Raw genomic sequence first — 27,229 nt, 5'->3', positions numbered from 1 at the left:
CGTGCTCGAAACCGTGAACCGGCGTTATTCCTTATTTTCATCCCTCCGCCACAAAAACCCATCAATTCGCATATTAGTATTGATCCTAAGAGAGAGAGAGAAAGAGAGAATCTTGATGAATGAAGATGGAAAGGCGACCGCTTTAAGCCCAAAGTTTACAAAACATCCGATTACGATTAATGTTGTATATATATATAATTTTTTTTAACAAATCAAAATGTGATCAATTGCCTAAGGTTCGGATTTGAATACTTAAATGATTCAAATGTGAAAGGAATTAAAAGATATATTTCAATTATAGCAAAACTGTGAACTAAATTTATTAAATTTTCAAATATGATATGTTCATACCTCGAATAACGAATAGGATGCATTTCTTCGTTAAACATAACTTAGTTTTTAAAGGTAAATATACCATGGCCAGAATGGAAATGTATTTCTTTTCTAAAGGAAATTTTAAGCTCTCTTTAGATCATTTCAGTCATTTATACAACTTTTGAAATCTTTGGTTTTTAACATTTTTTTTGCCAGCAATTTCTTTTAATTTCGCCTTCATTTTCTTTGTCTTTACTGCTAACAAGGTTTTATAAATATTCCACTGAAAAAAACATCATTCAATAAAAATGTAACATTATTTTATCAAAATTTTCCAAAACTATTAATTGATGTTATTTTCTTCTTATTGTATATTTTTATATTAAATTATCGGAATTCCTTATATCGAAACATCGTGGTCAAAGGTAACGTTAATTGAGCAGTAAATATGTAGTTTTCTAAAGAAATAAGCGATAATCTTGATGAATGAAGATGGAAAGGTGACTGCTTTAAGCCCAAAGTTTACAAAACATCCGATTCCGATTAATGTTGTATATATATTTTTTTAATAAATCAAATTGTGATCAATTGCTTTAGGCTCGGATTTGAATACTTAAATGATTCAAATGCCAGGAGACTTAAATACATAAAGGAATTAGAGGGAACCCTAAACCCCCCTTTTTTTAATTTACCACATGGCACGCCTATCACTTGATATATTGGTTGGCTTCTGGACATTAGATGGCTTTTAAAGCTTCCCGAGGCATTCGAGAAAAAAAAATATATAGGGGGGATTGGATTGGACTAAGAATAAATCACAGAAACGTACTTCGATTAATAATATTACAAACTTACGTTTATAAAAAACACATGTTCCGAGCGACAAGAATTAGTGGGTATCAAAAGACCCGTATTAATTACCACTAACAAATGATTACTTTTCATATCTAATATCTGGGATAAGGGAGAGCCGACAAGAGGACATAAATTAATCCCGAGTGCGGCGGTTAATGAATGCGTCTGTTTCCAGAAATAACTTCCTGATTTCATTCATCAAGTCTACCGAAAGTGTAGAAGAAAAAAAGCAAATGAAAACAAGAAGGGGCTCAGCTCTAAATTTGTCACACGCTGCAAACGTTTCAGGAGCCGAACAAAACAACCGGGTGAAAAAATATATATAAATGAATGAATGTAAACATACAAACAACTATATTGAATGGCAGATTTCACGCACTTTGGAGAGGGCTTAGAATATCCCTTTTGATTGATTATTTGAATGCTTGCATCCATTCCCACGTCCAATTTCATAAAAACGCATTAATCAAAATATACAGTTGCCAAAAATTGTAAATAATTTTTATTATAAAAAAAAATGTTTGTTTACATGAAAATTTTACATCATTTTTTGTTGTTGTTGTTGTTACGTGCTTGAAATATGATGGTTTTGAAAATACAGCCCATTGTGTTTCAATTATCGATCATGGCTACCCACATATATAGTCTGATTTAGATTAATTGCTATCCATTTACTGTTTACTTCAATTACCATCACTTGTGTACAATACGAGTTGTACAAATTAATCATTAATCAATTACTTATGGTATTCAACGAGAACAGCATTAAATATTACTATAATTTAGCTTTTTCAATTCAAATGATAGATTGTAAGAGCGTTATGATATATCACCAATTGAAGACTTTCAGTTGAAACTATTAAGGAGATTATCATTACATTCTAAAGTTATGACAAGATACATTCAATTTCTATACAAAAATCTGCTATATTAAGATAATTTGATGTTATGCTGCATCCTCACTATTTGTAATATGAATCAAATTCAAATTGTATCTGCATTTGGGAGCAATTATGTGAACCGATTTTTTTCTATCATGTTTTTCTTTGTATTTTTTTTTTATTTATAAAAAGTTGTCGTTTGAGTATTTACAATACATACATAATTGAAATGTATTCTCGGGCCGTGATAAATTGCTTTGAGGGCAAGACGCGGCCCGCGTGCCATCAGTTTGAGACTACTTTACACCTAATATAGACTTTACGTATTATATAACTAAGTATAGTGTGGATATAACTTATAATGTTTATTTCATCTATTGACAATAAAGTATAATTACGAACTAATATAATTAATGTACAAATATATTTAATAAGTCAATAAGTAGAAAGTATATAATTATTGTACATGTTATATCAACATAAATTATTCTTTTAAGTGATTCTGTTTCATCTACATTATTTGTTATACGAGTTATGAGTATTTTTCAGCCCGCTAAACTTAATACTTTATGTCTCAAATTAAGTATAGTGTCGAGATTGTATGTCTCATATAAAGTGTAGTGCGGGCACAGCTGTATAATGTATATTTCAACTATAGGAAAATTGTGAAATAAATTTATTAAATTTTCAAATTAACCTCGATTAAGGTATTTCTTCGTTAAACGAAACATTGCTTTTAGAGGTAATTAATATAGCCAGAATGGAAATGGATTTCTTTTCTAAAGAAAATTAAATGTTATATTTTTTAAAGATCATTTCAGTCATTTATACAACTTTATACATCTTTGGCTGTTAACATTTTTTAGGCAAGAACTTCTTTATTTTCGTCTTCATTTTATTAGACTTTACTGCTAATGAGGTTTTATACTTATTTCACTGAAAAAACATCTTCTATATTCAATAAAAATGTAACATATTTTCAACAACATTTTCCAAAACTATTACAAATTTGGCTCAGCTTTTATCGGATGATTGTCGCATTAAATTGGTATAATTCTTATGTTGAATAATCGGAATTCGTTATATCGAAACATCGTTATTAAAGGTATCGTTAATTGACATAGTTTTCTAGAGAAATAAGTCTTAACAGTGGATAAAGCTAATTAAAGAATATACACACTGCTGGTGGCAATCTAAATACCGACAATCAAAATCCCGACTGTATCAAAATCTCGACTTTTCAGACACACTGCATCATAATCTTAGAATAATTGTAACAAAGTTGAGATTGTTAATAAACTTAGTTTTATGAACTTATCAACTTGATAAACCATCATGTAAATCTGTCTCATCTCAAAGTTTTTTTTTTGCTCTCTCCGACAGAAATGTTATGACATAATTCGTTGTGAATATAAATCAAGTTATTCCTCGGAATATTATCCATCTCGCTGTTATTATAATATTTATTGGATGTGCGATATGACAATCCCCATGTTCCCCCTTCTTCTACCATTTTTTTTGCATATCCTACATTCCCTGAACGCTTCACCCACCACTATCTGCGTTGTTTCATATAAAATTTATCGAGTTAGAAACTTCTTGTTTTTTCTCCCGTCTCTCCCATTCCCTCATTTCAGTTTATTTTCCAAGGGACCAGCTTGTTTCCTCGACTGTTGTTGATTTACAAGCCAATAAATTTGACACCTCTGAAATATTAACGCCTCACGTTTCACGTTTCGTTATTTATCGCACTTGTTTTTCGGAAAATCTTCATTATTCCGAGCGACCGCATTCGAATTATCAAATTTAATTGGACTGCGTCTGCTTATTTAATTACACATTATTTTGATTTCGAAGAAGCGAAGAAGTTCACACTCGAATTCCCCAAGTTTTCCCTCTATCTTACAATAATAAATCGTATAAAGTAATGAATATAAATCATTGGGGGGAGAGCATAAAGTGGACGCAATATATTTCTAGCTTGTGACAACAGCGATTTGCGTACGTTTGTATGCATTTATTCAAAAATATCTTCTCAAATTTCTTGGATCAACTATGACCGGAACTGGCTATGACCCGGATGCATTAAACGAAGTATGACACAGGGGAGGCTTTTACGTAAGCAAATAGCGAAGGAAAACAACACAATTCCTTGTGGATTCATTTTCTGCCAACGCGAATTATACTAGAGCTCAAGTATGTTTGTTTCTACGATGTCTACGAACTTAAAAATAACACGAACGCACAGTTCCGTTTCTCAATGCAAAGAAATGTTTACAAAAAGGATGAAATTCTTTCCCTTTTTGTTACATAAACATGTGGAAGAGAATAAGCGTAAACATATTAATCAAATTCTTAATGACCGCAGATCTGTTTCTTCACGGTTTCAAATAAAAATAAACTTTTTTTCTATGGGAATGTAATTAAGAGATTTGTGGCTATGTTGATTGATGTTTTTATACGTTTCAATCGTTCTTTTCTGTTTATTTATGATCTTTAAACTATTTTAAAGTTGATAATTTGAACTAAAATATTTCATAACGCAATTTCTCGTATAGTACGGGTTGAAACCGGACTAATCGAGTAAATAAATACATACAAAAATAAAATGCACAAATACAGACTTATTTTTTTAGAAATCATTCTTATTTTAATCAACTAAAATTTGATTTATTTTTAAACCGGACTATAGTAAATCCGTACTGATCGAAGCCGCACTTTGCGAAGTATTATTATTTTATTATATTTTTTATAATCAAGAAATCTACATTTGATTACGTTTAACAATAACAGTAATTAAATCTCAGAAAGTTTAATAATTTTATAAATTAGTTAACTTTTCCTAAGAATCAAGAATCTACACTAGTCTGTTTAAACAATAATATTAACAAAATCTTAGTAAATTCAATAATTTAACTGATTCAAAATTTTAACTAAATATTTTTTATATTTCTTGTTTTTATAATTGAGAATTTACATTCGATTGTTTTTAACAATAATAATAACAAAAAATCAGTAAGTTCAATAATTTTATGAATTAGTTAGTTTTTAACTAAAATATTTTATAATTACATTTTTTTCAATCAAGAATCTACACTCCACTCTGTTTTACAATCATAATAACTAAATCTCAATAAGTTCAATAACTTTATAAATTAGTTAATTTTTAAGTAACAAATAATTTATAATTGTATTTTTTACAATTAAAAATCTTCACACCATTTTGTTTACAATAATTGTAACTAAATTTCAGTATGTTCAATAATTGTATGAATTAGTTAAATTTTTAACTAAATATTTTTTATATATTTTGACAATCAAGAATTAACGATTGTTTTTAACAATAATAATAACTAAATCTAAATAACTTCAATAATTGTCTAAAAATCTTGATTTAACATTTAACAAAAATAAAACTTAATAAGTGGAATAACTGCTTAGGTTTAAGTAAATTGAACAGTTACAAACTGAACTGTACGGGTATTTTCAGCAAGTAACCGAAACTCCTTGGGTAATCTGCGAAGTTTACGCAAATCCAAACTATGGTTAATCTATTATTTATTGCTCGGGCATTACCTAAACACAGAAGTTTAATCCACGGTCAGTGTTTAACCTCCGGGCAAGGTTCGCAACGTAATTACATAGAAATCCGGAAATCTCGACGTCTACAAATTACAAGCTAATGTTTCATTTCAAACCACAATCGAAAGACATTCACCAAATGCAAAAGCGTCACTGTTTGCGATTGACGAAAACTCTACTTGTATATTTGTTTCATTAAAATTGATTTGCTTATTACCAAGAATAATTAAATGTATGATTGGAATGAGAAAATGTGCATAATAATTTTTGTTTATATTTTTATTTAATGAACAGCATATGCGTATTCATATTTACTGCGTTTTCTTGGAATCTATATGCAAATAACGTATTTATATTCTCGGCAATCCGCCATTTAAGATAACATTCCGATAACCGTTTAACCGTTTTCTTTTGGATGCGTTTGCCAGCGCTCACAAATCTACAATCTACCGAAGTGTTCAGTTTACACAAGGGACACCGCATCACTTCGGTATTTCACGTTTTGATAAGTGGAAGAGTGTTAATAAGCACAAACAATGCTCTAAATCGAAAATAATAATTTCGATGCGATAACACAGTTTATTTAGCTCGGCAGGACTCATTTCCTTATCGACTGTTGTAGCTCTTTGTTTAATTTATTGGCAGTTACAGTTGATTAAGGAATGCTTAGATAAACAAGAATTTATACTTACAAATTAAATTTTATTATTTCCGCATTTAATTAGAACAATGATTACTTTTACTGATAATTACGTATCATTGGGCCATTAATTCCGCAGAATTTGACATATACATCTACAAGTAATACTAATTATTAATTTTCAAAAATAAGTTTTAATAAGATTTTGAAACATTTTTCATTCTTACAAATGTAAAGGTCATTATCCATATTTTAATATAATAATTGATATGTAATGAGAATTAATGACTAAGATATAACGATTTTATTGATCATGACTTCACGTTTTATCAAATTACTCTATAACCACACATGAAAGATTAACTCATTCAGGATGATATTTATTATTTTTTTGATAATTACTTAATTTGATATATACATAAACAAGTAATACTAATTATTAATGAAGATTTTAGCAATTTTGATATAATTTACAAAAATTTAGATATTTTTCAAAAATAAGTTTTTATAAGATTTTGAAACATTTTTCATTCTTACAAATAAAGAGGTCATTCATTACCCATATTTTAATATAACAATTGATATGTAAAGAAAATTAATGACTAAGATTTTTCAATTTTATTGATCATGGCTTCACGTTTTATCAAATTACTTTATAACCACACATGAAAATTAACTCATTGAAGATGATATTTATTATTTTTTTGATAATTACGTAATTTGATATATACATATACAAGTAATACTAATTGTTAATGAAGATTTAGCAATTTTTATATAATTTACAAAAATGTAGACATTTTTCAAAAATAAGTTTTCATAAGATTTTGATACCTTTTCATATATTTTATTTTTACAAATAAAGAAGTCATTCATTACGAATATTTTAATATAACAATTGATATGTAATGAGAATTAATGACTGAAATATAGCGATTTTTCAATTTTATTGATCACGTTTTTTCAAATTACTCTATAATCACACATGCTAATTAACTCATTGAAGATGATATTTAAAGAAGAAATTTTAACCTTTCCAATAAGTCTACTGGTGGATTTATCGTAATTTATTGTTTAATTTAAAATTAAGTTTTTCTTTCATGTTAAAAATTACTTTTAAAATAATACATTTTAATAAAATTTTAAAACCAAAAAAAAGGGGGACCTTTCATTCGCATCTTTTATATAATAATTATTACGTAATGATAATTAAAAGCGATTTTTTTAATTTTATTTATTATGACTTTATGTTTAATTTAATTACTTTAAATCAACTCAATTAAATAAGAAATTTTAAACTTTCCAATGAGCGTAATCATGGCTTTATCAGACTGATTAGTAATTTGCTGTTTAATTTGAAAATTAGTTTTTTGATATTTTAACTAATTAGAACAAACTTATTAAAATTAAGATAATTCTATATTAATTGAGCATCTTTTAATAAATATCTAATTAATGTAATTTATTTTGAATTTCTTAATGAATTTCTTTCAGTTCCAAGGATTTTATCGTGAAAAGTAGTAGGCGGAGATCGAAGGTAGGGAAAATTTTCCGGGTAGCGAGCGATTCTTCCATATTTCGTGCACGTAATGCATCTCGAGGCGTCGCGGAAAACTAATAAATTTTAATCAAAAGCCAATATTTGCATGAGGCAAACGGTTAATAAAATATCGAGGGCGCAAACGTAAATCGAACCGCAGAAGCGGATGTTGACGAAAGTTGATTAGGGGACGAGCACGTGCATATATTGAAGCGTAAATTTGATAGTCTCTGTTCCCGACCTCGTTCTCGTCCTAGACCAAACCTAACAACGTTGTGCGAAGTAGAAATAATTAACAATCGATAGTGGGCTTTCAATAAATTACAGGGAGCGTTTAATTAATTGCACGCAAACGCATTCTGAACAATTAATGCAGATCTGTCGTCGTCGTCGGTAATTTCGGATTGTTGTCGGGTGCTTCGCACAACGTCGTTTGCTGCTGCTGACGCGGGAATTCCCTTATTCGGGTTAATAACGCCAGCGTGGTGATTGATTCACCGGGGGTGTGGGTTTGGTTTAGTTTGCGTAACAGGTGGATGGTGGCACTGTGAAGAACATGACCAAAAAGGAAAAGATGCACCGAATCTCGATAAATCTTCACGTGCTTTCTTTGAATTCAATTGAATCTCGATTATCGAGAAAAGCGACAAGAAAACGATGATCAACATCAAAATGATGCTTTCATAAACTCCCAAGTTAATCAATGGTTGACATAAGTCAATTAATGAAAAATGTCTAAGAAACTAGGTCAAATTAATTGCGCGTCAGCTACACATGTTCATTTCTTTTAATTATAAGAGTTTCTTGTAACATGCAACTCAATTAATATTTAAATATTAATGGTTAAAAAGAATCACAAATAACTTCATTAATTAAAAATAAATTTGTTTAAAATCAATCTCTTAGTATAAATTGACACCTATGTCAATGTCATTAGTATCTATGACGACCAGAGTTTTTAATATCATACACATAAACTAATATACTTATCAAAGGTCAAAGGATAATGATCTTTAATATTATTCATTAAAGTGTCATTAATAATTTTAAAATTATCAAATTTGGTTACATTTAAAACAATAAAACTAATTTAGTTGCGCCCAATATCCTTTGTGTCGTTGTGGACAGAATAAAAGAAAAGAACAAAAGAAATATAGTTTTCGCAAAAAATATACATTTCTCGAACAAAATGCTTTTCTACTTTAAATCTGATTTCTTTTACATAATAGAAATATTTATTGAAGTCCCTTCAATTGCCTTCTTATATTACGTTCATACATTTCGCATATCTGGACAAAGCCTGTATTTTCAATAATACCTTCTCCCTTTTATTACCTGCTGGATTTTCACCGGTTTCAAAAGCAGCGAAAGCTTCTCTATTGCAGTCGAAGTCTTCTTTTCTTTTTATATGCAAATCGATATGAGTTCATTTCATATTTTCATTTCCTGGAGTTTATGAAACACTTGTAAAATAAATATATAGAGCACCAGACTATTTCAACCCTCAGTCAAGTATCACCATAAAAAATACATCTCAATTTTATTTTATAACCCATCAAAAAAAAATTGCAAGCCAAAAATTATTTCATCATTTCATTTTTTTTTATAATATTGAAGATTATGAACTAAATCTTAATGTTTTTGTGTTAGTTATAATTAATTAAATTTATAATTTATATTCAATTTCTTAATTTATTTGAAAGAAAGTAGACTTTCTCTAATAAAATAATTATTTATAACATTATGAAATAAATTGATTAATCTAATTGTTACCTATTAATTTAAGTAAATACAAATATTATGCATTACATCTATTTTCTTATTTTTGTTTTTGTCACTTTTTCAGTTTTAAAATTTTTTGTATTTAGTTTCTAAAGCGTGTCCCAAAATTTGAATTAAATAGAAAACACAGTTTTTAGTCGTCAGATTGTGATTTTGTGTTTTCTATTTAATTCAAATCTTGCGTTAATTTTGGGATACGATTTATATTGAGATATATTGCTCTTAGTCATCTCTTCCATAATAAGATGCCTAAGAGCAATATAACTCAATATAGAAACTAAATAAAGAAAATTTAAAAACTAAAAAAGTGACAAGTAATAAAATTGATTTGCTAATTGTATGAATAATGGAAGTTTATTACTCATTAATATGACTCATATTTGGATTATGCACAAGATATACTTTCAGACAATGTTTCTCAACATTTTTACTGCACGCAATAGTTTATAACATAAAACTGTTGACAGCTGTCATCTTATGTCAAAATGTGACAGTTATCATTTCACGACCTATTTAACAAGACTCAATAGGTTCTGAAACGCTGCCATTAGGTTTCTACTTACTATAATAAAACTAGTGTGTATTAATAGAAAATTGTTAATTACATTATTCATGTTTGTAGTGCAAATAAAAAGATTAGGTTATTTCTTAGAAAAAATAAAGCTTTCACATAAGGTGACAGCTGTCATTTAGCAACGCAATATTGGATCAAAACGTAGGTAGTTAAACGCTGTCTTCAGCTTGTAATAATAGAAAATTGTTGATCACATTATTATGAATCATGTTCGAAGTGTAAATTGAATTATTAGGTTATTTCTTACAAAGAAGAACGCTTTGACAGAAGGTGACAGCTGTCATTTTGTAACCCAATATTGGGTCATCTCACTATAACAAAAGTATTGATAAATAAATGTGTTAATTAAACGGTTATAAATCTTGTGTGTGCAAATTGAATTGTACTGAAATGAGTAAGAATTTCTTACAAACAAAAATATGATGTGATTAATTGTGGATTTTGATGATGAACGGTTGTTGGTGGAATGCGTGGCACATGTATAAGTAATGTTTCACGCTTGGTGTCAAGTCGCGGAGTCAATTAAACTCGGGTGTTTTCAGGGTGTTACGCAATAACAATTCGCCGCTCGTAATTTCGGTTCGCGCGGTCGTAAGTCGTCAAAATATGAATTCTCGTCTCCTCTTATCCCGAATTGCGGAGAGGAACGGGCATAAATAATGTCTCTCAGGCATAAAATATAATGGGATGCGAGAGCTGAAAATGCACGCTTAATAAACATGGAGAGAGTCCCGGAGTCTGGAAGAGCGCGAGGCTCGAAATGCAATAAACATGGATATCTCCCGTACGGAGAGTATTATGTATGCATGCAGTCGGAGTGTAGTAGTCGCAGCCAGAGTTCTAGCTTTGGCTAGGTATGTAGGTAGGTAGATGGATGTGAAGATATAGGTAGGGAGGAAGGATGGAGATAGCCTAGGTTAGCAACACACGCCGAGAGCGTACCTAGTAGATCCAAAACCGGAATATGTATGGATAAATTTATACACACATAGACCTCTTAGTGTGTGCGCCTTTAAATGCAATGAGTATGTAGCCTCCTCTCCTCGACAGCGGCGAGCGAAGAAAGAAGTCCCGACCCGGTCGGGTTCATTGAGTTGTTACGAAACTGGTGTCAATGTGTGATGACCTCAGAGAGATGCCTTCCACAGTTCTCTGTTCTCTAAAGACAGAGAAAACACTTGCACTTTGTGAGCCTATTCTTAATAGCATCAATTATCTCCAATCTAGCGAAATTAAATCGTTCGCATTCCTCCTAGAACTCATACGTCGAAGTTCTCTTCAATCCAATTCAACACTGCAAACAAACTCCAAAAACAAGTCCCAAAATTGAACGACGAGAAAATTAACAACATTCAGACTTATTTCATCCAAGCGTGACTCCGCAACTTTACTTAATTGAACCAAAACCTTTTTATTCACAAAGCACAACTTCATCGTTTCACAAAATCATTGCGCAACGTGCAATTATTGTAAAACACAAAACGACGTCGTCAAAGAGAATTAGATGCAGGCAGCAGCACTCAAAGTAAATACATCAACATGCTTAATCAAGATTTTTTTCCATTTCGACATTGCAACAAACCGTTTCTACATAATTAGAATTATGATTAACAAATCTTTAAAGAATATCTATACAAAATAATCAAATACATTTTAGTTTCCATAACTAAAGCTATACCTCGCATAATCCGTTTAATCGTAATGTCCCATACTATTTGAAACCAGACTATTCGAGGAAGTAAATACAGGAATACCTCACATGTTGCGTATAACCAGTTCCGTCAATATCCCGGACAGTTGGGAACCGGACTAACCGAGGAACTAAATATATAATAATATAAAGAAACCGTACTAAAAAGATTTATTTAAATTTTCTCAATTAAAATGTAATTAATCAAACCAGACTGTTCGAAGCCTTACTATGCGAGGTAATGCTGTACTTACGTTTTACAAAACATCATTTATTTATAAGTCATTGTAATTGTATAATTTATTAATGATGAAGCGAATTAAGTTCTTGTAACTATTTTTAAATCGAACTAAAAGCAGCAGCATCGTGGGTTCCTCTCCAATGTAAATTAATAATCCTGGTGGAGGATACTGCAAGAAGTGAAAAAAAAGGAAGGTTTAAAGCTGCGAGACGTGTTATTAAGGATTTGCATAATGACTATGATTCCGTAAACAACAATTAAGTGTGACTCACGCGCCGTATTATTCTATGGATGTGTAACGATTGTTATCTGAAAACCGGAAAAGGCAAAAAATAATGCGCCAAGAATACCGAAGGAAAGTTTCGTTCCGAAGCACTTTGTAAAACGCGTAACGATATTGAAAAAAAAAAGAAATATTTGTGTGTGTGTTGTATACGAAAATCTTGGCAACATTATTATAAATTGCTCGAAGCAAAAGAGCCTGAACAATACAACCAAGTTACATTAAAATTTTGTAAATAAAACGCCTCCGGTTTGTTTTGACGATGTTCATTAAAATGTTCGTTGTCCTTGTTTTCTACATTGATGCTGTTTCTTTTCATTATCATGTCGCATGCATTATTTTTCTTACGAAAGTTAATTTATTTTTTTTAAACTACACTCGTTTTTCGTTCACATCATTTGAGTTCAATTAAGTTAATTGAATCTGGTCATGTTTTGTTGCTATTCCAGATATTTCACATTTGCATTTGTATTTTATTCAAATTTATTACTCTGAACATTTTTGCTTCATAAAAAAAAATAACAAAGTTTTTGTTTCTGTTATGAAATTAATGGCGAATCGTTAAAACAATTATGTAATCCAATGATTTTAGATGAATTATTATTGCTTAGTATGTTTTAAAACTTAATATTATAAGTTAGCGAAATAATTTCAATTATATTTTTTAATTACAATTTTTTTGATTATTTTTCAAAATTACTCCAAAACTATATATATTTAAAATTTTCTTAAGATGCAGTTTCCTATTGCGCATGTCTTGATATAACTACTATTACTTAATGTTAATTAGTATCCGAGATATATCAATTTTTTGTTTTTCTTTAACATCATTACATTTTGTTTAATTATTTTATAACCACGCCTCCTAATTAGAACATCTAATATGAAAATTAAAGATAAAATCATGGCCTTTTCAATGAATCCACTTCCGTCTTTGGGATATTCGATTTTACGTAATAAGTTGTCAAAGTGAAGCAATATTCTTATAAAGTTTTGCATAAATTTTAATTCATTAAGAACTTTAAATTAACTATTTATTTAGTTAATTAATTATAAAAAAAAATACATTTTGTGTTATTATTGAACCAAAAGGTAAATTTAAACAACTTTTCAAACTTTAAATCAAATTTTCAAATCAATTAATTATTATAATATCATGCTAAATCAGCATAAATGTATTAAATACTGAAGTAATATCATAAAAATAATATATTTTTAATAAATATTTATACTTTTTTCTTTATAAAAATACGTTTTTTTTTTCTGTTGATAATAATTCTTGATATGAACAGTACATTTAATATGAGCACTTGCAACATTAGTGACAGTTGAGATACCGTCGGTAATACCGATTGTGTGTGTGTGGTTTACTTAACTGAAATGTGCCATCAATCAAAGTACACTTGACATGGTTCAGATGCGTTGCGTCGCGTTCGCATTAAGTTTTGTATGCAAATATTTAATATTTATGATTTTCAGTATGACATTGTTACAAATGCAGGAGGAATATACATGTCTACGTACGTTGGATAAGAGCTCTGGCGCCGCCGCGTATAAATGCGGACAATTCCCGGGTTATGGGATATCGCCGAGGGAGAATATGCATACGGCCGTCCGTATACGCCCGTGCGTACTGCCATTTGTAACGCTAAAAACCGTAACGGATTGCTTTCACACGGCGCGATTCCAATAGGCATTAAAGCAATCCGATTCGAAAGGTGTGATCAACTTCCAAATGCTATATATATATATATATCTACAATAATGTATAGAAACACCGTGTAATCAGGTTTAACAGCAAGCAACGATATTAATTACACACACAAACTGCATTATTAATAACATATGATTTCCTATGCAATTCTGAGAAAATTACTAATATTTCAAACTTTGTCGACTCTCACTATTTTTAAAATTATTTTTTTACTGATTGAAGCCGCACTATGCGAGGCATAAAAAACGTTAATTGCTGCATAGATAAGTTTAATGTGCTTTCATTTTTTTGACACAAAATATTGAATTTAGGGAATGATTATTTTTGTTTCAGATCCTATGATACCTTCTTAATGTAAAAGCTTCTAGTCTTCAATTTACTATTAGTTTTATTCTAATTGACATGTGCAGTTATCAGATAATTGCTAAAACATGAAGACGTGACAAAAAATTAAAGAATGTGCACATAACTTAGTCATAAATTAATGTGTAATTATTTAATTGTAATAAAACTATTCATGTCATAAATCTAATACTAAGATCATTAGAAAGGTCATTAATTTATCTTTGATTTACATACAACATGATATAATTATTATAAGTGTTGACGAGTATTTAAAAAAACGTAAAGTTACTACATTTTCAAATTTGACACTTTCTTACAAGGAAATTGTTAACGCCACAAATCTAATACTAGGCTGATACTTAAGTTTCAAATTTGACAGTATTTTATTAATTTTTGGACACCAAATATTGGATTTAGGGAGTGAGATTCTTTTTGTACAAATTTTATGATACATTCTTATTGTAAAGGCTGTAGTCTTCAATTTACTATTAGTTTTATTCTAATTGGCTTCAAGTCATTAGAAAAGTCATTAATTTATCTTTGAATTGCATACAACATGATATAATTGTGGTTAACGAGTTTTTAAAAGGTGAAGATACTACATTTTCAAATTTGACAGTTTACAAAATAATTGTTGATGCCACAAAAGTGACAATAGGCTTACTGAAAAAGTAATTTTTTTTTAATTTACATAGAAAATTATATAATTAGTGTATGTGGTTAATGTATAATTAAATAAAATGAAAATTTACAGCATTTTCCCATTTGACAGTTTATTGCAAGGAAATTGTTAACGGTACAAATCATAAAATCTGACCTTATTAGAATTCATTATTTTATTTTTGATTTTCATATAAGACGATATAAGTATTGTAAGCGTTTGACGAGTTATTAAATAAAGAAAGTGACAGAAATTATAAATGTTACTAGTTTTTTTTGAAAAATATTGTAAAATTCTAGAAATATTTAAAAACAAATATTGATACAAAACTCCTTTAATAAAATTATGAATTTTCAACTAAATTAAATTCTGATAGTTATTTTTAATTCTTTTGGTATTTTTTCTTCATAAATTATTTTCTTGGATTTTTATAAATTCTTAACTCTTCTTAACAGTTTTCTTTTCTTGTAAATTATTCTAGAAGTTGTTAATTCTTCAAGGTTTTTTTTCTTTGTATATTCTTCTCTTGAACATCAGAAATAAATGAAATTTTTATGATTCAATTTTTTACTTTTCGTTTTCTTTTCTTCTAAAATGTATTCCAATTTTAATTTTAACTTCAAAACAGTACAAATACCAGCAGTATACATACATTTAAGTATTTTTTTTTCTTCGTAATTAATTTTCTTGAAGACCAAAAGTAAATGGAATTCTTATTCTTATTAAATATTTTGAATTTTTAACTTGCGGTTTTTTTTTTCTTCAAAAATTCTTTTCAATTTTAATTTTAACTTGAACACAGTGTCAATACTAGCAGTATATAAACAAAATAACATTATTTGAAAATTATTATGTTGTTTTCTTTCTTTCTAAGTAATTAGATTTACAGCAGAAAAAAAAGTATTCAGAAATGTAACTATTTTCTTTGTAGTTTATTATGTTTTTATTTCTTCATAATTTATTTCATTGATGACTATAAATAAATGAAATTATTATGAATTAAATACAGGTAAACGTAGTTTTGCGCCGGTTAGATTTACGCCGATTCACAATAACGCCGATGTGAATCACTTATTAATTGCTGATTTTACACTTATATAGAACTAAACCCTATAGTTACCTCACTGTAAATATGGGTTCATTTTACGCCGATTTGATTTGCGACGGCTTTTGTAGGAACGGAACGACTTGTATTTGTTTTCTTTTAAAAATTTATTACAATTTTGTTATTAACTTCAACACAGTAGTATTCAGACCAGTAGTGTATAAGCCCCTATACTATAGGCAGTTAAATAATTTCTTTGCGGATTGTGATGAAATTGAATTTGGTTTTATGAAGTGGAGCGAGGAGCATACGTCTCGTTGCGCTTTGAGTAGAGAACCTCCGTAATTCCGGTGGGAATTTCATGTGAGGCCGGGTCAGTTCAAAGAGAGAAGACTGAAGAGAGTTCATCAGATACGGTGAGGCCTAGCCTGGAACACATGTTTCCATGGAACACAATGCACATTTCAAGTGATGTGAAGTCCGCTTTATATGCGCCGGCCGTATTAGCCTCCTTAATTTCCATTTTACCTGTCCTTCTCTCTTTTATTGCTCGTCGCGCGAAGATCGCGAGAGAATAATGCCAAAGTGTTACGTACGTATATGACACATTGGGTAGGCATCTTGTGGCAAGATTAAATCACCCAGCACACAACAATGTGCATTTTGTGTGTGTGTAGGAAATTCAAAACACGCTCTTCTCTACTCTCCTTTTATTTTTTTTTTTCATTCTCCCTCTCTTTCCAACTTTTTCTGTCTCCTCGAACTCACGATTTACAAAACGAGAAGATGGAACATCCTAAACGAACGAAACCACAAGCTCATACACATTCACACACCTAAATAACAATCAATCATCGTGTCTATTAATTCCCGTGCCTCGCTTATTGCATTCCATTAACTCGCCGGACTGGACGTTTATTACTCATCCAGTTTCTAGTTATAAAGCAAACTCACTCTACACGGCGACATTTTCCCAAATTCTAGACATTCCATTATACCCTTATAATCAAATCTCCTACGGATCACTACTAAATATCACATTACTTATAATCCAATATTCCGGAAACTATTCAAGTCAAAATTATTCGATTAGTAAATTTCTACTATTAATTTGAAAATACGCTTAATACTTACACAATTATTACTTTGATTGAAATATATATTTTGTCTTCCTTATTATGAAATAAATTGAATAAAAAATAATACTGAATGATCATGTTTGATTATTTTGAAAAAAAAAATAACTAGAAATTATGCAATACTAAAAAATTAAGTAAAATTCCATTTAGTTATATTTTTTTTCTAATTATGTTCAAAATGTTTATTAAAAAAAACTGCTAAAGAATAAATTCAAGAAAAGTAATACTAATTTTACTATATTTCTGTAAGAAAAAAATCTAAAAATGATTTGTAATACAAAATTGTAAGTTTTTTTTGTCTTTATAGTATCTAATCTATTATTTTCTAGAAAAAAGAACTTATACCTAAATTCATTAATAAATGACTTGAAGAAAAACAAATTTGCTGATTGACTACATTTCTAAGTACATTAAATATACCTTAAGTATAAAATTAAGAAAAATCTTCATAACTTCAATTTACAAAATTCTTAATGAAAAAAATATCTTCAATTGCATTAAAAATTTAGATCAATTTACTATTATTTTTAGAAATAAATCTACTGAAATGAAATTTTAAATATAATTACGTTAAAGTACAAAATTAATGACAAAAAAATCGTCAAGTTTCTCAATTTACGAAATCAATTATATATAAAATTAACGCAATAATAACACCATATTTTGTATGAAATTTTCGAACTGCGGCTTCCAAACTTTCATTATTTTTAAGATATTCTTCAATAATGAAAATACGTTGTTCTATCGTGTAACATCCCATTTTTACTAACTCTAACCTCTCAGCTGTCAAATTGTTGCAAAGCAAATTCAAATTTTGCGTTAATTTTGGTACATCCTTTATATACCTAAATTTTCATTAATACTACTAAAAATTTATAAGTTGTCCAAGATGATGATTTGAACTGATTAAATAATAATACAAAGATTTACTATAAACGGATTTTAAAGGATTTGAATAATGCAGTATTAAGGTCAAATTGATCTATATCCGAATATTACCACAAAAGGCGTATCTTTAAATAACAAAGAATTACTACAGAAGGCTTTGATCTGTGAGTCATGTGTGAGATAATCTATATTTGGTCAAAGAAGTTGAAACTTAAATTCAATACCTCCCATAGTGCGTCTTCGATCAGTGCGGATTCAAATGAAATTTTAAATATATTTAAACTAATTACCTTAAAGTACAAAATTAATGAAAAAAATCATCAAATTTCTCAATTTACGAAATCAATTATATATATATCTAAATTTTTATTAATACTACTAAAATGTATAAGTTGTTTAATTAAGTTGTCCAAGATGATGATTTGAATTAATTATACAATGATTTAGTATAAACGGATTTAAAAGGATTTGAATAATGCAGAATTAAGGTCAAATTGATCTATATCCGAATATTAATACAAAAGGCGTATAAATAAATAACAAATATTTACTATAGAAGGCTTTAATCTGTGAGCCATGTGTGAGATAATCTATATTTGGTCAGAGCGAAAGAAGTTGAAACTTAAAATCAATATCTCCAATAATGCGGCTTCGATCAGTGCGGATTCACTATAGTAAATTTCAAAACAAACTAATTTTTTATAAATTCTAAAGAAACTAATTCCAAAAATTATAAACTTTTCTTAATTATTACTTAGATGTTCTACAATATTTTAAATAAAAAAATCGTTATTTCTTCAAAGCTTTCAAATAACAAATAAATTTATTCAAATCAATACCAAAGAGTAATTTATTTAGGATTTAAACATAGAAGTAATAAAAAAGTCACTATTTATTCCAAGCTTTCGGATTTGTCAATGAATTGAAATCAATATAATAAATCCTGCAAGTAATTTACTTAACTTTATATCTGAAATAAACATGGAAGTAATAAAAAGATACAATTTCCTTAAAGCTTTCAATTTGTCAATTCAGTCGGAATCAGTAAAACGAGAACGTAATTTGTTTTAAAATTTATCTGAAACAAACATAGAAGTAATAAAAAAACAAGAGTTTACTTCAAATCTTTCTTATTTTCTTTGAATCCAAAATAAATACAATAATTTATTTAATAAAAAAAACTTTAAATAAACATACAAGTAATAAAAAAAAGATATTGTTTCTTCTTAAAAGCTTTCGGATTGGTAAATATTTCAAAAATGAATAAAATAATTTTCTTACAAATATTGTAGACGTGCAAGTTGCAAAGATATTTTAATAATTCGTTCTATCCAAATCAATTAGACCATAAGTAGTTATAGTCTTTTGTCCTATTAAAGAAGATTAAAAAAGTCAATTTGACCTAATTGTTATGTGAACTTACCTAAATCAGCATAATAGTTACGTTAATTAATATAGAAGTATAAATAAATAATAAAATCCACTAAATCCAGTAAAAATAGTGGAAATCGATACAATAAATTTCCGGTTTGTCAATATTTTAAAAATGTATGGAAATCAATACAATAATTCCTGAAACTGACTTACTTACAAATATACTTGAGTGTTGCACGTCTACACTCAAGTATATTTGTAAGTCCTTTGTCCTGTTAAAAAGGATGAAAAAGGGTCAATTTGACCTAATTTTTGCGTGAGCATAGTTGTTACGTTAGTTAATAAGAACGTTGAAGTAGAAGTATGAATAAAAAGTCATTATTTTATAAAAAGCTTTCTGATTTAGGCAATAATTGAATAAAAATAGTGGAAATCGAGACAATAAATTTCAGGGTTTTTCAATAATTTAAACATGTATGGAAATCAGTACAACAATTCTTGAAACTAATGTACTTAACTTAATATTTGAACTAAACATGGAGGAAATAAAAAAAACAAACGAGTTAAGAGTATTTCTTCAAAGCATTCGTGGGATTCGTCAATAAGTGAATCGAACTCAAATGAAATTGCGATACGTTTGAGGATTTCGTTGGGAGTTCGAACTGAACTTCTTGCAAGTAATGAACCCAGTTGTAGTAGTACTACTACTACAAAGTTCATTTCCTCCACCGGTGCATTTTGAGATCGCATGCTTTAATACAACAAACCTCGATAAATCCACGATGTGTTTGTGTGCGTTCACGAAAGCAAAATGAAAAAAAAATATAATTTCATGAAAAGAAAACGGAAGGTAAAAATTAAATGCACGATTCGAATTTAAATAATTTAAAATATTCGAAGGGAATGCGAAATAAATAATGAAAATAAAAATAAAAACGTTATTAATCGGCGGGTTTCTTGATGCATATATGGGTTTTCCATACATGCACACACTTATATATATATATAAATGTAGGGAGGAATATCGTAATGTGGAATCAACACGAAACACGCCCTCACTCTCACGGCGAACTTATTAAACCCTATATGAATTAATACCAAAGGTGCGATAAGGTTGTATGTAGCACATAAATCACAGGGAAAAATACGTACGAAATGTTTATATACACTTCTGCTTTTTTATACTTTTCTTTCACCTAGGTTTACGACCCTTTTTCCCTAACAGACGCACACATCGAACACGGAATATTATTAATAAAAATGTCACAGAACTGTAGAAATCCAAAGAACGTGGCTCGCCGAACGTCGCGCCTTACAATAAATCATGATCTGCATTGCGCTCCTCGCTCCTTCTTCCTTGTTGTATACACATTTATTATTCTTTTCTCATTTTGCTCCGCCTAGGTTTTGTTTGTTCGGTGCGAGGCGAATCGATTGGATCATTACCGTTATTGTGTTCAAAACAAAAGTTGCGGACACTCCTATCCGAATGGACAGTTCCAATGTCTTCGGAATTTAACACTCCCGCGTTTGATAATAAAATAAGTACGTTTGTTATTTATCGAGGCAATAACTTAATGAGAGGAGTTCGAGCATTGCCCACGAAAGAGGAAGTCCAACTTTTATCATACAAAAAAGTTTATTAATAGCTTCATTCATTACATAAACAATGCTTTATTTTATTTATACATTTTGTACTATGGATTTATTACTATAATAATTACAAAATTTACTTATTTCAATAACTTACTTTCTTTTATTTAAAAATAATTAAATTAATATTTTGGTTTGTTATTCGTTTACAATAAATTTTAGACATTTCCTGAAAATTTTTCAATATAATACGTACTCAAATACAATTCGCACTGTTGATTTATCACAAAAGTTTCTGATTAAATTAAAATTCGAATATAATGCAAATTTAGTTTAAATATTTGTTAGGAAAACTTAAAAGTTTTATTAAAAACTGTCGAAACTGTCAAATAGAAGTGGTGTAGAAAAATAAAACTTAATAAAAATACGAAACGAGAAAGTTCTTAGTCAATGTCGCACCTAAACTTGCGCTTATTGGATAATGAAAATTCCATTGTTATTGTATACGAGTATAATTTTTAATTCAATTATAATTACTGTCATTTTTTTGTCCACGAGTATAATACGCACTTCCCCTTTTAATGGATTAGCATTGTGCGTATTATACAAGAGTTTAATAGATTGACATTGTGCGTATTATACAAGAGAACTATAATATATAAATTTCATTTTTAATCAATGTCATAGCATTTTTTATTTGTATACGAGTATAAAACGAAGTTACAGTTTCTTTTTCACTAAAATTGTGCGTATTATATACGAGAACGTTAATATAAAATTTAATTTTTAATCAGTGTCATAGCTTATGTTGGTTTCAAATGTTTTTATTCATATATGAAGTGGTTTACATGTTTGAATTTTACATAGTAATCATACTGCTTAAGCCTAAGCTCTTTCAGCATTATATTTTTGTATACGACTATAATACGAATTTCCAATTTCTTGTGGACTATAATTTTGCGTATTATATACGAGTATTATAATATACAAATCACTGTCATCATCTTTTTATTTTTACGTGGGTATAATAAAAAAATGTGCGTATTATACACGAGAACGATCATGTAAAATTTTACTTTTAATTATTGGCTTTACTTTTATTGTATACGAGCATAATTTAAATGCTTTAAAGTTAAAAATGCGTACTATACACGAAAACTACAATTTACAATTATTCATACTTTATTTTTTATACTAGAGCAATAATAGTTGGAAAGCGATAAAGTCAAATTTCACTTACAAATTGTGCGTATTATATACGAGATTTGTGCGTACTATACATTATTTAATATTCAGAAATTGTGTATTAATTGCTTTTTCGTTATAGTTTTAGTTCTTTGGCGTGGAGAGATATGCTAATAGAAGACGTAAACATTGGTCTCTTTGCCTTTGAGAGGAAAGGAAATGGCAGTTTTAAAAATAAACACACGGACCGGGTCCATAAACCATAACAAACCTGTCCCACTTCGAAACTAAAATATCAAGAGGCTCTTTGGCACAAACTTAAATCAAAACTTTGCTTTCCTTCGTCTGCCTTTCCGTCTGGCTCTAATCTAATTATGTAAATAATAATATTCCAGTCAAAATATATATATAAAACTGATTTCTGTTTGTGTTGAAAGATAATATAAAAATATGAAAAATATTTCAATAAAAAAAAATGTAGTTGAGGAAATACGTCGTGTATTTAATAATAAAGCTTTGGCGTGGAAGTAAGGAAGGATTCGCTCATTCAATAACGTCGGATTGGATTGGGTTCCGTTTCCTGAACATAAAGCATGCACGTCTGAACATCTACGCTCCACGGACGAATCTGCAAATCGTCGATGTTGTGATTTAATTAATGTGTATTGTTGCTTTCAACAAAGTTGCAGACAGATGTTTGCTACAATCGTAAATAGATCATCATAAAAACTGAATGGGTAAAGATATTAAAGAAGCTCAGCAGAAGAAATAAAGGTCTCACGGTCTGAGAATGTTACCCCTGATGGTGTAGAAAGCGAGGGGATGTTTCATACCGAGGGAAGAAAATTAAATAAATTTTAATCAAGCACGAGGAGACAAAGTCTAGGGAACATTTGAAATAATGTCCGTCCTGTTGTTACGTTACGTCGCTTGTGGCCCTTATCGTCTGGGGAACGGTAATAATCGCGTAAATTATGCAACCAAATTATAACTCGGCCCTTTTCCCTTCGATTTATATTGCATTAAGGAAATCGATGAAGGACGTGTGCTGCGCCGTGGTGCAGGTGGGGAGGCATTTCTTTCTGTCTCGTTAATGGACGGAAATATTGTTGTCTGGGGGATTGCCATTACTAAATTGTTTTTCCTCTCGGATGGTTTATAATAACCTCACGTAACGGTCGGTCAGAGGACCAGGTAATTCGAACGCGGCGGCAAAGAAGAGACACACACACACAGTGACCTTTTGTTGAAAATACAGCTCTTGTTTGCTTTCGTTTTACATGCATTTACATCTTTCTGTTCGTGTGCGCTATGTATGATGTAGGCATGTATCTTGATACCAGAATGGGTATATTTGATGTATATTTACATCGCTTTCTATTTAGGGCACGTCCGATCCCGTTTTCTTAGCAGAAACATTCAAGAATCGATTACGCAACTCCACGGTTTTATTCCGGTGGCTTATCCCACCCCCTCCCATTGCTACCAGTTACTTATTGAAACTCATCTCTAGTCCCGCATCCCGCGGTATTTATCCTTCCGTCTCTGCATTTATTCCAATACGAAAAACTTTGGATTTCAAATATATCTTATATATAACTTTTCTTCTGCTTATTATAACTTCTATATTATATTTTCATATTACTACTACAAAATAAGTTCAAGTGGATGAAATGCAGACAAGTCTGCAATTACACGATACTTGAATTACATGATATCTCGAATAACATGAACAAAAAATTAAAAGAAAAACCTTAAAACTGTTTCTTTAACCCTTTCCAGCCCAAAGTGAAAAAAATGTTTTATTCAAATCTTTATACAAGTCTTTCTTTAATCATGAAACCATCTTACCTGTTTTTTTTTCATTATTCAACATATACCTAGTGATAAAAATACATCTAGCTTCAATTCACATTAGTTGCTTCCAACAGTTTTAATCGTCAAAAGACAAAATTGTATTTAAAAATTAATGATTCCATTTGGATTTCATATTATATTGTCATTATTCCTCATCAACCAAGTACAAATCAATGAAGTTTAGGCATCCTTCGAATAACATGAGTTACACGATGTCTCGAGTAACACGGTCATTTTATATACAAACTTTATATAATACAATAATTCATTTACATTGTTTCTTTTCATAATTCTGTTGAGCTAAAACTAAGACATTTAAGGACTATTATTAATTGAATCTAATATCCATTTATACATGGATTTGAAGTAACACGGTTTTTGATAGCACGAAACCAATTAATCGTGTTATTCAAAGGTTGACTCTACTTTTACGTTCCCAAACCAAGTAATACAATTACTTAAGTACAAGCTAGTATACACAAGATATATCATTAAGGTACCCATCAGAATAATATAGTTCAGGGGTGGCCAGACTTCTTACAGCAAGATCCTTACCTAAACTTACTTACTTTACTTAACTAAACTAACCACAAGACTCTTGAAGAGCCGCATGCGGCTCGCGAGCCACAGTTTGGCCACCCCTGATATAGTTTATTTTACAAGTACTTGTGCTCAAGAGATGTATATGTATATTTTAGGTTTATTAAGATTATACTAATATATTGTTATAAGAAAATATTTACTAGAAAATTTACAAGTCCCAATTATATTCAAGTACCCTGAAACTTCTCTAAGATCTGAGGAAATATCCAATGAAATATAATAAATATATATTTAATATGATATTTAAATCATAATTCATAGTTTTCTATTTCCTTAGTTCAGAAACGGTGGTTTTGTGTTCAATAAAGAAAATAGCTGGCAATAAATTGGTATTGATGGGTGAAGAAGAGGAAGATGTAAAAATGTAAGTCGTGGATGGTTCGAATTCATTTTCACATTGCCAAAAGTGATAAGGACGATATCGTGACGGGGGTGTAAAATCTGGCACCTTTTATGCTTGCTTTTCCGTTTCCGGCGAGGTTGAAGTCGCACGTCACGTGGAAATTGCGCTCCATTTACTCGTTTTTCCCCCTTCCTGATATTTCCTCAGCAAAAGCGGGAGGGGCAGAAGAGAAGAGAGAAAAAAAAGCTGAAAGAGCAGCACATATTGACTCGATCCATCGATAAAAGAAATATTTATTTGCTAAGCGCCGGAAAGATTTCCCCATTCTCTCATCCCTAAAAAAATAATTAACTTAGATACTTCCATTCTGAGCTTTAAAGTGCACTTAGTGAGTGAACCTGCATCTATCTGTATTGATTTCGCTGCGCTTTCAAAAAATAGAGAACAAAAAATTGTTATTTTAATGATCGCGACTCTTTCCATCTCCGCGCGCATCCTTACTTCCATCAGAGGGATGATTCCATTTTAACGAAGGGATTTTAGCATATTTTCATGTCTGTAATGATCCTTCTGGCCCTACTACCAAACGGGGATTATTTCTGCTCAATTGAAATATTTCATCGCTAAACTCGGAATCTGTATTCCACTCGTCTAAAGTCTTAACAAGCCTCTGATGTACCAAGCATCAAAAGAAGTACAAGAAAATAATATACAACTATTTTCTACACATAAAACCATTACAATAAGAACAATTTTTAAAGCCGTTTTTTTTGTTGTATACAATTTTCAAAACTATAATTTATATTTGATTAATATTAATAATGTGAATTTTTATAGCTTATTTTTAAAGAGAAAAACCGTTTTTCTAAAACCGGTTTTTTATTAACCGAAATGTCAGAACACATGAATCTGAAGTATCTAATTCAAGGGTTGACTACTTCTACTTTAACAAGTCAAGTTTTACAAGTTTTTATAAAACCGGTTTTTTTATTAACTGAAATGTCAGAAGACTGAAGTATCTAATAACACTGTTTTGCATAGCATGAAACCAATTAATCGTGTTATTTATAGGTTTAATCTACTTCTAGTTTCACAAGTTTCAAGTTTTACAAGTTTTTTAAAACCGGTTTTTTTTTATTAACCGAAATATCAGAAGACATGTATCTGAAGTATCTCATTACACGGTTTTACAAAGCACGAAAACAATTAATCGTGTTATTCAAGGGTTGACTCTACGTCTACTTTTACAAGTCAAGTTTTTTTTATTAACCGAAATATCAGAAGTAAATTTTTATTAATATTTATCATGATCGTTCTGGAAACAAAGGAATGCCAATTAATCGAAAAACCGAATGTTTATGACGTTTCACCGAAATGGAAACCTTGTCCTTTCTCTACGTCTATTCATATAATAAAACGGGGACGACGAATAAAAATCCAAATCAATGGCCTATTGTTTTGTCAATTCACAATAATAGAAGGAATTGTATTAACGGAAGAAACGTGGATGAAATAAACTTGAAACGAAACCGAACTTTATGCAAAGTCGAAATTAGTTGCGGCCCCAACAACGCATTTTCTGGCGGTCAAAATATTGAAGGGAGTCCTCCGGTCTTAAAACAACATTCGTCACACTCCGCTGACAAAGCGAGCGTACAAAATTTATTTTCGAAAGTAGAAGCAAAAAAAAAATGTTTTTATTGTGCTCGCAGACATAACAAAGGGGGCGGATTTCCCTTCTCATTTTTCCTCTTCCACTTATACCTACCGCATAGGTACTTTAGCTTCTAAAGTGTATTATGTACCCTTATGAAACTATTATGGAAGCACTACTTTTTTTTATTGTTGTTGCTATTGCTATAATCAATTTATCAAGTTCATCAAAGATAGTTCGGGTGAAATTAATTAAAGCCGCGACGGGCAATAACTTATTTAAGACAATTATTAGTTTGCGGCTTATCCAAATCCCGGCAACAGCGTAAATTGGACTCATCAAGCAGATGGATGTTTGTGAGCTAATAATTGTATGTAAATTGGACTAATATGAGTGGCATCGCCACAAATATGTTGCCTCATTAATACCGGTTAAACTGGCATCA

The 27,229-nt window shown here is 29.8% G+C and overlaps 1 protein-coding gene across 4 annotated transcripts in view; it reads left to right on the top strand.

Annotated features, from left to right (window-relative positions):
- LOC108564560 (rho guanine nucleotide exchange factor 10-like protein) overlaps positions 1–27,229 on the top strand; it is a 183,705-nt gene that overhangs the window by 23,593 nt on the left and 132,883 nt on the right. The window contains exon 1 of one of the 4 annotated variants that reach the window (XM_017923649.1): positions 7,796–7,810. The exons of the other annotated variants lie outside the window; for them this stretch is intronic. The gene's annotated coding sequence lies outside the window, so the exon portion shown is untranslated. Of the gene's footprint in view, positions 1–7,795; positions 7,811–27,229 lie in introns of those variants that run through there. 4 annotated transcript variants of the gene reach the window in all.

This window comes from Nicrophorus vespilloides, unplaced genomic scaffold (assembly GCF_001412225.1).
Source record: "Nicrophorus vespilloides isolate i.1.1-1 unplaced genomic scaffold, Nicve_v1.0, whole genome shotgun sequence".
NCBI lineage: Eukaryota > Metazoa > Arthropoda > Insecta > Coleoptera > Silphidae > Nicrophorus > Nicrophorus vespilloides.
This window is presented reverse-complemented; position numbering and strand designations above follow the sequence as displayed.